Consider the following 12,544-nt stretch of genomic DNA (forward strand, 5'->3'; position numbering starts at 1 on the left):
TCTAACTCTTCCCTGATGGTCTCTGAGATGTGCAGACTGTTTAACCAGCCTCAGTAGTTACTCTTAAGCAATTTTTAGGTGGAGTTTGTTCTTCTAGGAAGAATCTCTTGATGTCACCTTCCTTATCTTCAAAGCAGGCCCATTCCCTTGGTTTTTATTCTTTATGAATTTGATACCATTTCAGCTGAAAAATTAGGAAGATTATTAAAGAAGGGGAGCTGTTTAAGAACCTGAAGAGTAGTTGCAAACTACATTGGGTAATTGTGACTTTCAGTTCTGCATCAATTGAATTTTTGTTCTTTTCCCTGTGTATGTGGTGTTTCTATTTTTCTTCAATAAAACTTTTATTTAAAAAGAAAAAAAACCTCAGGTTTCCCATAAAAATTGGGATTTTCAGCTTCTCTTGACAAGCCAAATCCAAAGTTCTGACTACACTGTGCCTAGATTCCCACATAGGAGAAGCAGCCACATTTGCTCCCATTAAACAGGACGTGTGCAATTACTTTGACATTTTGCCTTCAGGTTCCCAGCCCCCAACCAGTCCCATTCATTCCTGTTGCCCGCTGACTCCTGGAAGCACCTGAATTTGTGGCTCTGGGGTTTGTACCGTTGAATAGCTGGAACTGCCTTACAACGTACTGAGTTCCCCGACACTGGAGAGGTGCAGACCGAGGCCTGAGGACCACTTAACAGAGACAGTGGACAGGGATTTCAAAAGCCAGCTGAGAAACCGGATCAGACAACATGCATAATTCTTCCCGCTCTGCAATAGCAAGTACGTATGACTTCAGCATATATTTGTAATAACTAACTTTCCCTCTGGTCTCAACTCACTATTTTGAACTTTCCTATCACTTTGGTTTCTTGATCTATTCATACATTTTTAATAATATGATTACACTATATGAATTCTTGTAAGGTTCCTCAAATCCTTCTTGAAAGGTGAAATGAAGCATGGGGAACACATTAATCTATGCATAAATGTTTGCTTAAAGGGTTTGGTTCCAGGTACTGGAAAGAAGAAAGAATTATGAATTGCAATTGCCAGCTTATCTCAGTTTCCCTGCAATGCTTGGGCTCAAGGAGAGAAGGAAAGATGGGACTAAGATGCAGGGCGCAGCTGCTATGAGCACATGCCTAGGTGTGCCCACTTACCTCTCAGGAAGCGCAGCCTCCAAGTTTTACCCCCAATTCTTTGATTTCTTTCTTTTTTCTTTTCTTTCCCTTTCTGTCTTTTTTATTTTTTATTTTTTATTTTTTGAGATAGGGTCTTACCGTGTAGTTGTGTAATTCAGGGTGGCCTTGAGCTCACTATGCAGCCCAGGCTGGCCTTGAACTCACTATGATCCTCCTGCCTCAGCCTCCTGAGTGCTGGGATTACAAGCATGTGCCACCATGCCCAGCTAACCTCAATTCTTTACTCAAGGTAAACTTTTAAATTCTATAATTAATCATGGCAATCTTAATAAGAAAAATGTGCAGATTCTTTGACATTTCTTCCAGTGCAGGGGAATATCCTCTTTTCACAACTCTTGGTAGATGTGTGGCTGATGTTAACAGAATATGGCAGAAGTGACACTGTGATTTCCAAGGTTGGATCATAAAAGACACACAGCTCTGCCTGACTCTTCTAGAATACTCTCTCTCCAGATGCTTCCTTCTGAAATGCTTCCTGCTGGGATACACCTTCATGTTGTGAGGAAGCCCAAGCCACTTAAGTGGCCATGTGTAGGTCAATGGCCCTAGCAGAGCCTCAGAGTCTAGTTATTCTGTATCCTGTCCAAGTTCCTGATCTACAGAATCTGTGAGCAGAATATCAGCCTTGATGTTTATGCTACTAAACTTGGGGTAGTTTTCTATAGAGCAAAGAAAACTAGGTCAGTAACCCAAAGACACAGTTACTGAAAATGATTCAAACCAAAAAGAAAAATATAGATCTGGGTGTAGTGGTGCACACTTGTAATCCCAGCACTTGAAAGGCTGAGGAGAAAGGATTGCTGTTGGTTTAAGACTAGTTTGGGTTATATTGTAAGTTCAAGGCCAGCCTGAACTACGTAACAAGACATTGTCTGAAAAAAAAAAAAAAAAAAGCTGTGTGTGGTAGTGCATACCTGTAATCCTGGCATTCCAGGAGGCTGAGGCAGGAGGATCACCAAGTTTGAGATGAGCCTGAACTACACAGTGAGACACTGTCTTATAAAAGAAAAGAAAGATATGATGCAAAGTGGTAGGTTCCTGTGTGTGTGTGTGTGTGTGTGTGTGTGTGTGTGTGTGTGTTTTATGTGTGTGTTACTGGGGATTGAACCTAGGGCCTTTGCACTGAGCTACATCCCCAGCATTTTAAAAAAAAATTTTAATTTTAAATTTTTTTTAGATTTTGAGACAGGGTTTCTCTAAGTTACTAAGTTTCCCCGACTCCATTTGAACATAGTGATCCTCCTGCCTCTGCTATGTGCAGAACTCTGACTAGCTAGTAGGTTCCCTTTTATAATATGCCTCCATTCCATCTCTCTCCTCAGCGGTGACCCTGCTAACAGTTTTGGGTCTATCCTCCCAGGTTGTTCCTTATATTTTTATACATGTATATGTAATAGAAGTATGTAGGTTTTGTATTTCTTTTGAAAAGAAATTATATAAAGAAATAACTTACTTTTTTCTACTACTAATATGTCTCGTTGATCTCTTTAAATCTACAAAAGAACGTGAATTTGATTATTCATTAACCTGCCGTGGTAGCTGCTTCCAAAATGAACCTTGATGCCAGGGTGGTGGTCCATGCTTGTAACCCCAGCACTCTGGGAGGCTGAGGGAGGATGTTCACAAGTTTGAGCCTAGCCTGGGGAACTTGGCAACTTAGTGAGGCCCTTTCATAAACAGTGAGGAGATGCCCCAGGGGGTTGTGACTCAGTGGGATGTGTTGTGTAGTATTATACAACAAAAGAGATTGTGTATTCTTACCCTCAAAAACTGCATAAGATACTAATTGTCTTCACTGCTGAGTTTGGGGTAATTTATTTGCAGTAATAGATAATTAATACCCATGGTTCACAAAGGGACATGGCCAAAGCACTCTGTCATTCCTACTTCTAGCCACCCGGTCCCCATCCCCTCCCGTCTCCCGCCTCATTTACAGTGAGCCCTTGGGAAATGTGACTCTCCTGGGTGCAGAAGCAGACACCCCCAGTGCTCCCACAGATCATCTGGCTCAAGGGAGGCTGCAGGAGCTGCTTACCTTTCAGCACCTGGAAATATACCCTTCCTTCCCCTGACTTCACCTTTCCCTGCCGGGCCCTAGACACCCACATGCATATCCACATCCTGTGTCTCAGGGTGGGGGCTTCCCCTCCTCTCACACTGGTGGAAAACACTACCTGGCCTTTTTCTTCAACTCGGAGAAATCAAACATCAATACTCACCTCCTGATGCCTCATTCCAGACTGGGCCCCACAGCTTTCTTTCACACGGCCCTTGCCCTGCCTCTTGTCCCAGCCTGGCACCCTTTACTTCATACTTCTCAAAGTATGTTAGCCAGCTTTTTGTCAGCATAACACATATCTCAGATGGCCAACTTAGAGAGAAGAAAGGTTATTTGAGCTTTTGGAGTGTCCAGGCTCTAACTGCCTGGCTCCGCTGCTTTTGGGCCTTTGGCAGTGCTTGATGTTGGGGGTGCGCAGTGGAACAAAACTGCTCAGCCTATGGCCAGGAAGAGAGAAGAGAAAGGAGAAGGAGCTAGGATCCCATGATTCCCTTCAAGGGCCACTCCACTGATCTGAGGACTTCCCACTAGGCCTCGCCTCGTAAGAGCATGTCCCCCTGAAATTTATATGTTGAAATCCAAACCCTTAGGGCAGTGGTGTTGGAGGAGGAAATGGAGCTTTTGGAGATGATCCAGTCATGACGGCAGAAGGGGTTTACTGCCCTCCAGAGAGGGGGCTTCCATCATGTGAGGGCAGAGAAGCTGCCGTCTATGAGTCAGGGAGCCTGTCTTTGCCCGATGCTGAATCTGCTGGTTGCCCAGACCTAGAACTGCAAGAAATAGTAAGCTACCCATTCCATGGTATTTTGTTATAGTAGCCTGAATAAATTAAGATACAGCTCTATTCATAACTCCCCCAATTTGTAACCAACCATTTCAACAGATAGACCCATAAATAAGCTGTGGCGTGTCCATATAAGAGGACACAGCTCAACAGTAGAAAGGAATGAGTGATTAATGCTTATGCCTAGAATGAGTTAGATAAGTCCCAAAGACATTATTCTGAGTGAAAGAAGTCAGCTCCCAGAGGTTACATACTCTATGATTTCACTTATGTGAAATTCTCTAAAAGTCAAAATATAGTGAAGGGTCTGTGGCTGATTCAGGTTAGGTGGGAGGAATGTGTCACTACAAAGGGAAACACAAGGGTTTTTTGAGGGGTCACGAAATGGTTGTGCATCCTGTTTGTGGTGGTGGTTATGCAAATTTACACATGCAAAAATTCATAGAACTATACACATGCAAAAAGAGAAAAAGTTTTACTATATGCTAATTAAAGCAAAGAACAACTTGTGGTAGCCATCTTCTAAGATGCTCTGTGATGATTTTTTTCTTGGTATTGGGGATTGAACTGAGTCTTTATACTGAGCTATATCCCCAATCTCAGCCTCCTCCCCACTTTTTTTTTTAAATTCTGAGGTCTTACTAAGCCACTAAGTTTTCCTAGCCGGGCGTGAACTTATGATCTTTCAGGAGCACTGGAATTACAGGCGTGGGCCACCATGGCTGGCTCACAATGATCCTTGACTCTTCATATATATGCCCTGTGTTCCCTTTCACACTGAACAGAGCTCACATGCATGACCAACAGAAATGGCAGAAGTGACTTCTGATGCTGGGGAGTAACAGACAGTGAAGCTTCGCATTGGTCTCTTGAATCCATTCCAGAACCATTCTGAAGAAGCTGGTCACAGTGTCGCAAGGACTTTGAGAAGCCCCAGGGAGAGGGACTGGGGCTTCCACCACCAGCTGGTCCCAGCTTACCAGCCACAGGAGTGAGCCACCTTGGAAATGGGGCCTCCTGTCCCATCAAGCCCTGAAGGGGCTACAGCCCTGGCCAACATCTGTCTACAACTTCACAGGGAACCGTGAGCCAGAAATATTTGTCCAAGCTACTCCCAGATTCTTGGCCCACAGAAATGTGGAGAGGTGGTAAATGATTATTGTTTTTGAGGTGCTACTTGTGGAAATTTTTTTGTGCATGCACAGCAGCAGATAACTGACAGAACGCCCAAGCTGATGCACCACACCTTCGCTCAAAGCCTCTCAGGTCCCTAGTGTAAAGCCAGAGGCAAGGTCTGCTACGACCCCACCCATACTCCTCCTTATACCTCACTTCCCTTCCCTCTCTGCTCCTCACACATGCCCAGCTCATCTCCACTTCAGCTTCTGCACAAGCTGTTCCTTCTACTGGGAATGTGCTCCCCGACAGCCATGCGGCTCCCCAGCTCCACACTTCTGCTCCGAAATCACTGGACACAGAGGCCTTCCCTGCCCACACCGGTCACTGCTTCCTGTCAGTCCTCAGTGCCAGCTCACAGCTCACACTCTCTCATGGTCCTCATCTGCTTCTCCCCTGGTAGAAAGCAAGTTGTATGGCAGGAGGAATTTAATTCATAAGGGTTCAGTGGTTCAACTGGTATTCTCATTTTACAGATGAGACCACTAAATCCCAGCAGTTAGAACAGTGGATTAAAGGTAACACTGAGCCTCTTACTTGGGCCTTTGGACTTCAAGCCTTGCACTCTTCCCAAAGGGTCACCCAGCCCAAAGCCCTCCTTTTACATTAAGGAGGAAACGGGAGTTCAGAGTGGACCATGGCTTGGCTGGGTCAGGTCTCTGCTGCTCACTCTCCCCTTGAGTCCTGCACCATGGCCTGAGTGCCTGTTCTTTCTAAGCTCTGCTCCTCAGGTGCCTAATCCTTTGGGAGGGAGGGAAGATCTCTCCTGAGGGCCATGTCTGGCAGGCTAAGCGCTCAAGGTTCCTGTTTACTCACTGGCAACAGCTGGGAGAAGATGGTTTCACTCTGAGCAAACACAACAGTGAGAGGCCAGGGGGAGGTGTGAAGAAGTGTAGAGCACCAGTGCCTCACAGAGCAGCTGGAGTCCCGGGAAAACTTAATCCCCTCTCTCTGGGGCCGTCTGAAGGCTTGCAAAGTATTTTCATACACTTTGCAATATTTCGGGTAGCCTTGTCCCAACTGAAGTTTTATAGTTGAAAAAAAAACTGAGCCTCAGAAAGGCTAATGAGTGGGGAGCGCCAGTCTTCCCACTGGCTAGCTTCCTGCCTCGTAGGCCTCGGAGGGAGGGTCCCGGGCGTACGAGGAGCCTCGGGCGGGGAGCGCCGGTCTTTGGAACAGTGGCTCACTCCCAGCCTCGTAGTTCCCCAGAAGGAGGGCTTCCGGCGCACAGGGAGCCACAGGCGGAGAGCGCCGGTCTTCCGGCTGGCTAGCTTTCTGCCTTGTAGGCTCCTGGAGGGAGGGTCTGGGGCGTATGAGAAGCCTCGGGAAGGGGAGCGCCGGTCTTTGGACCGGCGGCTCACTCCCAGCCTCGTCGTTCCCTGGAAGGAGGGCTTCCATCACACAGGGAGCCACGGGCTGGGAGCGCCGGTCTTCCGGCTGGCTAGCTTCCTGCCTCGTAGGCCCCCGGAGGGAGGGCCCCCGGTGCCTGGGAGGCCACAGGGCGGGAAGTGCTGGCCCTTGGGCCTGCCCCCAGCCTAACAGGCACCTGGGAGGAGGGGCTCTGGTGCACAGGAAGCCACACGGCGGTGAGCGCTGTTGCATGCCAGCCCTCAGGCCGGCCACTGCTGCTTTGTTGAGAACTACCATGACACAGAGAAACATTGACACAATTGGCCCACCATGTACCAGCTGCAGATGCCCACCCACAGACGTGTCTGAATCATTCAAACATGGAGAAACCCCTGGGAATACATGCCATACAACAGGTCACTCTTGCTCCTGCCATTGAGAACCAGAAAGGTCCAGAGTCAGTGGAGGAGCAGCTGGTGAACAAGGACTCAGAGAACATGACAATACAGACTAAGCCCGAGGAGTCAGAGGTCCTCTGGACTGTGTTCATGAAAGCTGTTCGGAAGCTGTAAACCAGGAGGACCTTGCACAAAACCTGCGAAGACTCTCTGGAAGCCATTCTTCCCCTGACAGTACAGGCTGTGGTGGAGCTCTGGAGAGGTCTGCAGCAAGATTCCTGCTGCCTGTGCTGACAGTTGGGGAGAGGACACTAACTGGTTGTGGGGTCCCAATGCGATGGGAAGCTGGAGAGAAAAAGCTACAAAGAATGGCTTTCACCCCAGACAGCTCACTTGAGATGTTAGTAAGAATTGCCTCCTCAGTATTCTATAGCCATGATGAGGAGGAGGCCAAGGAGAGAAAACAAAGAGACTGAGAAAAAAGCAGCTGCTTTTGCTGCACCACTAGGAGAAACAGATCCCAGGTCTGATTCCCGGGGCCTCAAGAAGAACTCGACAACTGCATTCATCTGCTACCACTGTTAAAAGCTGGGCCACCTCAAGAGGAACTGCCCTGGGAGGCCCCATGAGCCATGTCCTGGATGCAAAGGTGACCACTGGAGATCGGTCTGCCCTCTGAGGTGGAGGCCCCAGAGCTCAGACCCATGCTACCAGTTAGTCCAACAGGAATGAGAGGGCTTGGGGCATGCTCTGCCTTCTCCCTCTGGCCAGACTGTCATCTCCATCGAGGAGTCCTGGGTAATCATGACTATGGAGGAAAAAGAAAACAGCCTGTTGCTAGACACAGGTACAAGTCTCTCAGTCCTTCTTTTCAATCCTGACCTTCCTTCCAGCCGTCATACCTCAGTGAAAGGAGTCACTGGTGAGGAGGTAATATGTTATTTTTGACAACCCTTAGGCTGTAACTACTTATTAGATCCTTCTTGCATATCTCTGTCTTCCTGAGAAACCACTTTGAAGATACCACCATGTATTACAGCAGCCATTGATATTTTCCTACTAATCTATCCATAACTGTGCAAAGTTTGTAATGTTCCTATCCTATTTCATAAATGGATGTATGTTTATTATTATGTGTTTCCTACAACAATCATTGAGAATAGTTAATGATTTTTCAATAGGTCACTCATGTATAGCTCTATTTATTTTCTTTAGAAGCCACTTTGAAGATACCAAAGTATAGTACAACAACTCTTGATAATCTCCTACCTCTTTTGTCTGTAACTCACTATTATTTGTCTATTTGTTTTCCTGAGAAACTATTTTGTAGATAACAATATGTAAAACAATAACCACTGATAATTTCCTACCATTTTGTCTGTAATTTGGTAAGTCCCCCCTATTATTATGTTATCCTTCTTTTACTCTTTAAAATAAAATAAAAAATAAAAAAAAGAAAGGCTATGCAATTTCAAAAAAAAAAATAGCACGTTATTATTGTCGAGCCTCTACTATGTATCAGATACTATATGTTCACAACAACCCTACAAAACGGAATGGAGTTGTCATACAGGTTTAACAGATTGGGCAGGAATTGCTATGTATAATTTTTATGTATCAGTTAAAAAACTTAAACACGTTGAAACAGTAATACATTTTGTCTTAATAGTTTAAGATCTGACTTCAGGGTAAGATGAGACTCTACTGACGACATTATTTCCCTCCTACAGATAAAAAAAGTAAAGGTTCAGGCAGGCTGACTTGTCACAGACATTCTTGGTTTATTGATGTCACACATGAGCTAGTGGCTGAGCTGTGACTTGATCCCAAGTCTCCCAGGCTGCATGCAGGTAGCACACAGCACTACCAAGACAGAAATCAGTGTTTGGGGCCAGGGATATAGCTCAGTGGCATAAGTGCCTGCTTGGCAAGCGCAAGGTCCCGAGTTCGATTCCCAGTACAAAAAGGAAAAAAAAAAAAAGACAGAAATCAGTGTTCAAACCCAAGACCAGTACCTTCTTGTCAAGTCATAGGAAAAAACAGTAAAAGGAAACAGTGCCAGGGGCAGGACTAAACTGGGGAGGAAGAATAACATGGACATTTTTTTTTTGGTCCTTTGGAGGACAATGTGGCCATGTCAATCAAATTAGATGTACATACCCTCTGACCCACCCAGAAACGTAATCCCTTATTTGTGGTGAGTAAAAGCATCAAACTCTAACACCTCAGAGTAAGTTAAACGCATTATCATGCATTCACATTATAGAATATTGTACAGCAGATCAAAAAGAATAAAATGATCTGAGGTGAAAAAAGCAAGGGCCAAACAGTACATTTTGTGCCTTTTTTTTTTTTAAGGTACACATGTGGATGTATGTCGATGTACAGACACTCCACATTTAACGACCTACTTCTACTCCCTTGACTGGGTTGTTGAATGAATCAGTTGCTAAATTAGGAATAGTATATAATATGTACATTACAATATTCAGAATGAAGAAATGGTCAAAAGAAACTTCTACTTGATGACTTTGCTTTGACTTCCATAACTCTTACATGCAGTACCATAACATACAATACAACATAAAACTGTGGTACTATACTACACAGAACAATCAGCAAAAGTTATAGTACTGTATAAACAAGGTGTACTGTGTCAAAAACAAGACACTGAGGTTCTATAAACAAGATGTACAGAACTGTGTATATATACATATGTGTATATATATACACAAAGATGGGTTGTAAGTCTGAGCAGTGAAGTCATCAGTCCAAGCAGCACTGTTTAGTCCTAAACCCAAAAGTCAGCAAACAAGTAGGTCATTAAACAAGGAATATCTGCATTAGACATATTCTCAAAATAGTTCAATGAAAATAATTTGATTTTAAGAAGACATGCTCTCCAATAATCTTTAAAATAAAATATTCCAGCCACCAACAAAACACATCAGCTAGGGTCAGGCAAAATTGATCCCTCATGTGTCAGAAAAGGCAGGGATGAAAATTATTTAGAAAATCTAGGATATTTTATGATATAGCAATTATATATAGGTGCTTATCCATATTATGATGGCAAAACAGGTACAATCCAGATATGACCTGTAGCAAATCAACAAATCTTCTATTCCTATATTTCCTCACCTGCCCTTTCCTGGCATCTTAGCAGCTTCTGTGAATTCTTCAAGGTTACACCAATCACACAGTTGATATTGCTGCAAACTGTGTTTTGAATGTGCAATTTTGGCTCATTCATTAAGGAGCTTTTGTAGGTCATTACAAGGGACTGACAAACCTAAAATACTACTAAGAGATCTCAGAACCACGAACCTGGCCAGGCACGGTGGCACACGCCTGTAATCCCAGGCTCAGGAAGCTGAGCCAGGAGGATCCCTGCAAGTTTGAGGCCAGGCTTGGCCACAAAGTGAGTCCAAGGCCAGCCTGAACTGCATAATGAGACCCTGTCTTAATAAGTAAGTAAGTAAGAAAGTAAGTAAGGAAATAAAATTGAAAGTGTGTATTAAAGGAGTGTAAGCACATGCGCAGTGCATGCTGTCTGGACCTGGACCCAGATACGTAGCTCTATCAGATCACTCCTGTTCACTGTGGGAAGAGACTGGATGTTGAAAATCCAAGATGCAGACAGTATGTAAAGTTGAACATGGCAGAAGAAGACTATATGTCTCATTCCTTTATTAATGTCCAAGAAGATATCAGACCAGGTTTACCAATAGTGAGGCTCTGCAAAAAAAACAGAACACAAAAAACAAACAAAAACTATGAAAAGAAGAAAAGCAACAGGACGCTAATTTGAAAAATAGAGGTAAGCCAGGTTTGGTGGCACATGCCTGCAATACCACTTGGAAGGCTGAGGTAGGAGGACTGATGTCAGTTCAAGGCCAGCCTGGACTTCACAGGGCATTCAAGGCCAGTCTAAATTATACAGTGAGACCCTGTCTCAAAAAACCAGCAAAACAAAGGGCAGGGGATATAGCTCAGTGGCATAAGTGCCTGCCTGCCAAGCGCAAGGTCCTGAGTTCAATCCCCGGTACCAAAATAAACAAACAAATAAATAAATAAATAAAACTTATTTAAAAAAAAAAAAGTCGGGAGTGGTGGTGCACGCCTGTAATACCAGCACTTGGGAGGCTGAGATAGGAAGATCGTTAAGAGTTCGAGACCAGCCTGGGTTACAAATTGAGCTCAAGGCTAGCCTGAACTGCATAGTGAGACCCTGTCTCAAAAAGACAAAAAAAAAACAAAAACAAAAACAAAAAATAGAAGAATTTAAAAGAAAAGGAATGAGAAAGATGTGACACTGGGTTGAAAAATTCACTAGGCTATGAAAACAAAGGGTTTGCTTTGCTCCAGAAGATGGGTTATAAAAGTGCTCAAGCTCTTGGCAAGAGTGGAGATGGTATTACTGAACCAATTCCTCTTTACATCAAAACAACGAACAGTGCCCTTGGCCATGAGGCATTATTAAAACAGAAAGCAGAAGAAAAATTAGAAAGCAATAGAAGATTCTATATGAAATATGAAAAATTGAGCTGAAGAAAAAGTGTAGTACAGTTTCGAATGTGACTTAAAAATAAGCAACATGGCCAGGTGTGGTGTTGCACACCCATAATCTCAGCACTAGGGAGGCTGAGGCAGGAGGATCCCTGTGAGTTTGAGGCTAGTTGTGGCTACAGAGTGAGTTCAGGTCCAAACTAAATTACATAGTAAGACCTGTCTCAAAAAAAAGCAACATGAAGTAAAGCTTAAAGATCTTAAAAGAAGCCAGTGAGCCTGTCAACAGTTGTATACCCAGAATAATATTCAGGTTCCCAGGGAGGCATGGTACTGGTTGAAGGCTGAAGAAGAAACTCAAGAAAAGGAAGAAGAAACTCAAGAAGAGGAAGAAGAAAAAGAGGATGAAGGTAACTATAAGAACAAAGACATTTAAAAAAAGAACAGAGACATAAGTGTACTGGGAAAGTGACAAATATTGACTGGCTATCCTTAGAAGGGGAGAACATCTGTATTGTATTTGGTGTGGAGTGGCCTATGAAGATAAAGAAGATCTATCTTCAAATTACCCAGGACCAACTGCTGCAGATCCCAACTAAGATTATTCATAATAAAGTGGGAATTGTTTATTCCAGCAAGGAAAGAGGATCGTCATATAATGCTTTCATTTGTACTTTATAAATACTTTGTACTTTAAAATAAAATTGTTTGCTGACATGAGAAAATAACACAATTCTACTTCAGAACACAAGTATGAAGATTTAGACAATTAAAATTTATGACTGCATTGAGATGTTTGTGGGGTTAAGGACACCAATAGGTAATTCACTCCTCTCTTAGCTTTGGAACATATTAAAAAAGAAGAAACAGAAGGAAGATCAGAATGTCAGCCTTATTAGTGATGAAGCAGAGATAGAGAAAAAGGTTGTTTTTTTTCACTCATCTGACTCCCTAATATTTTCGCCTGATTAGAGTACAGCAAAACCCACTGTGTGTTCTGAGGCCATGTAGCCTCAGACAATCTCCTGAGGTTGCTTCTTTTGCCTCACTCTCCAAAGAAATGTCAGGTAG

The 12,544-nt window shown here is 43.8% G+C and overlaps 2 pseudogenes; both read left to right on the forward strand.

Moving 5' to 3' along the window:
* LOC102005056 overlaps positions 1 to 3,898 on the forward strand; it is a 9,030-nt pseudogene extending 5,132 nt beyond the window's left edge.
* A 6,715-nt stretch (positions 3,899 to 10,613) lies between these two features.
* LOC102005392 lies at positions 10,614 to 12,072 on the forward strand (annotated as a pseudogene).
* The last annotated feature ends 472 nt before the right edge of the window (positions 12,073 to 12,544 follow it).

This window comes from Chinchilla lanigera, unplaced genomic scaffold, assembly GCF_000276665.1.
Source record: "Chinchilla lanigera isolate Chin_1 unplaced genomic scaffold, ChiLan1.0 scaffold00021, whole genome shotgun sequence".
NCBI lineage: Eukaryota > Metazoa > Chordata > Mammalia > Rodentia > Chinchillidae > Chinchilla > Chinchilla lanigera.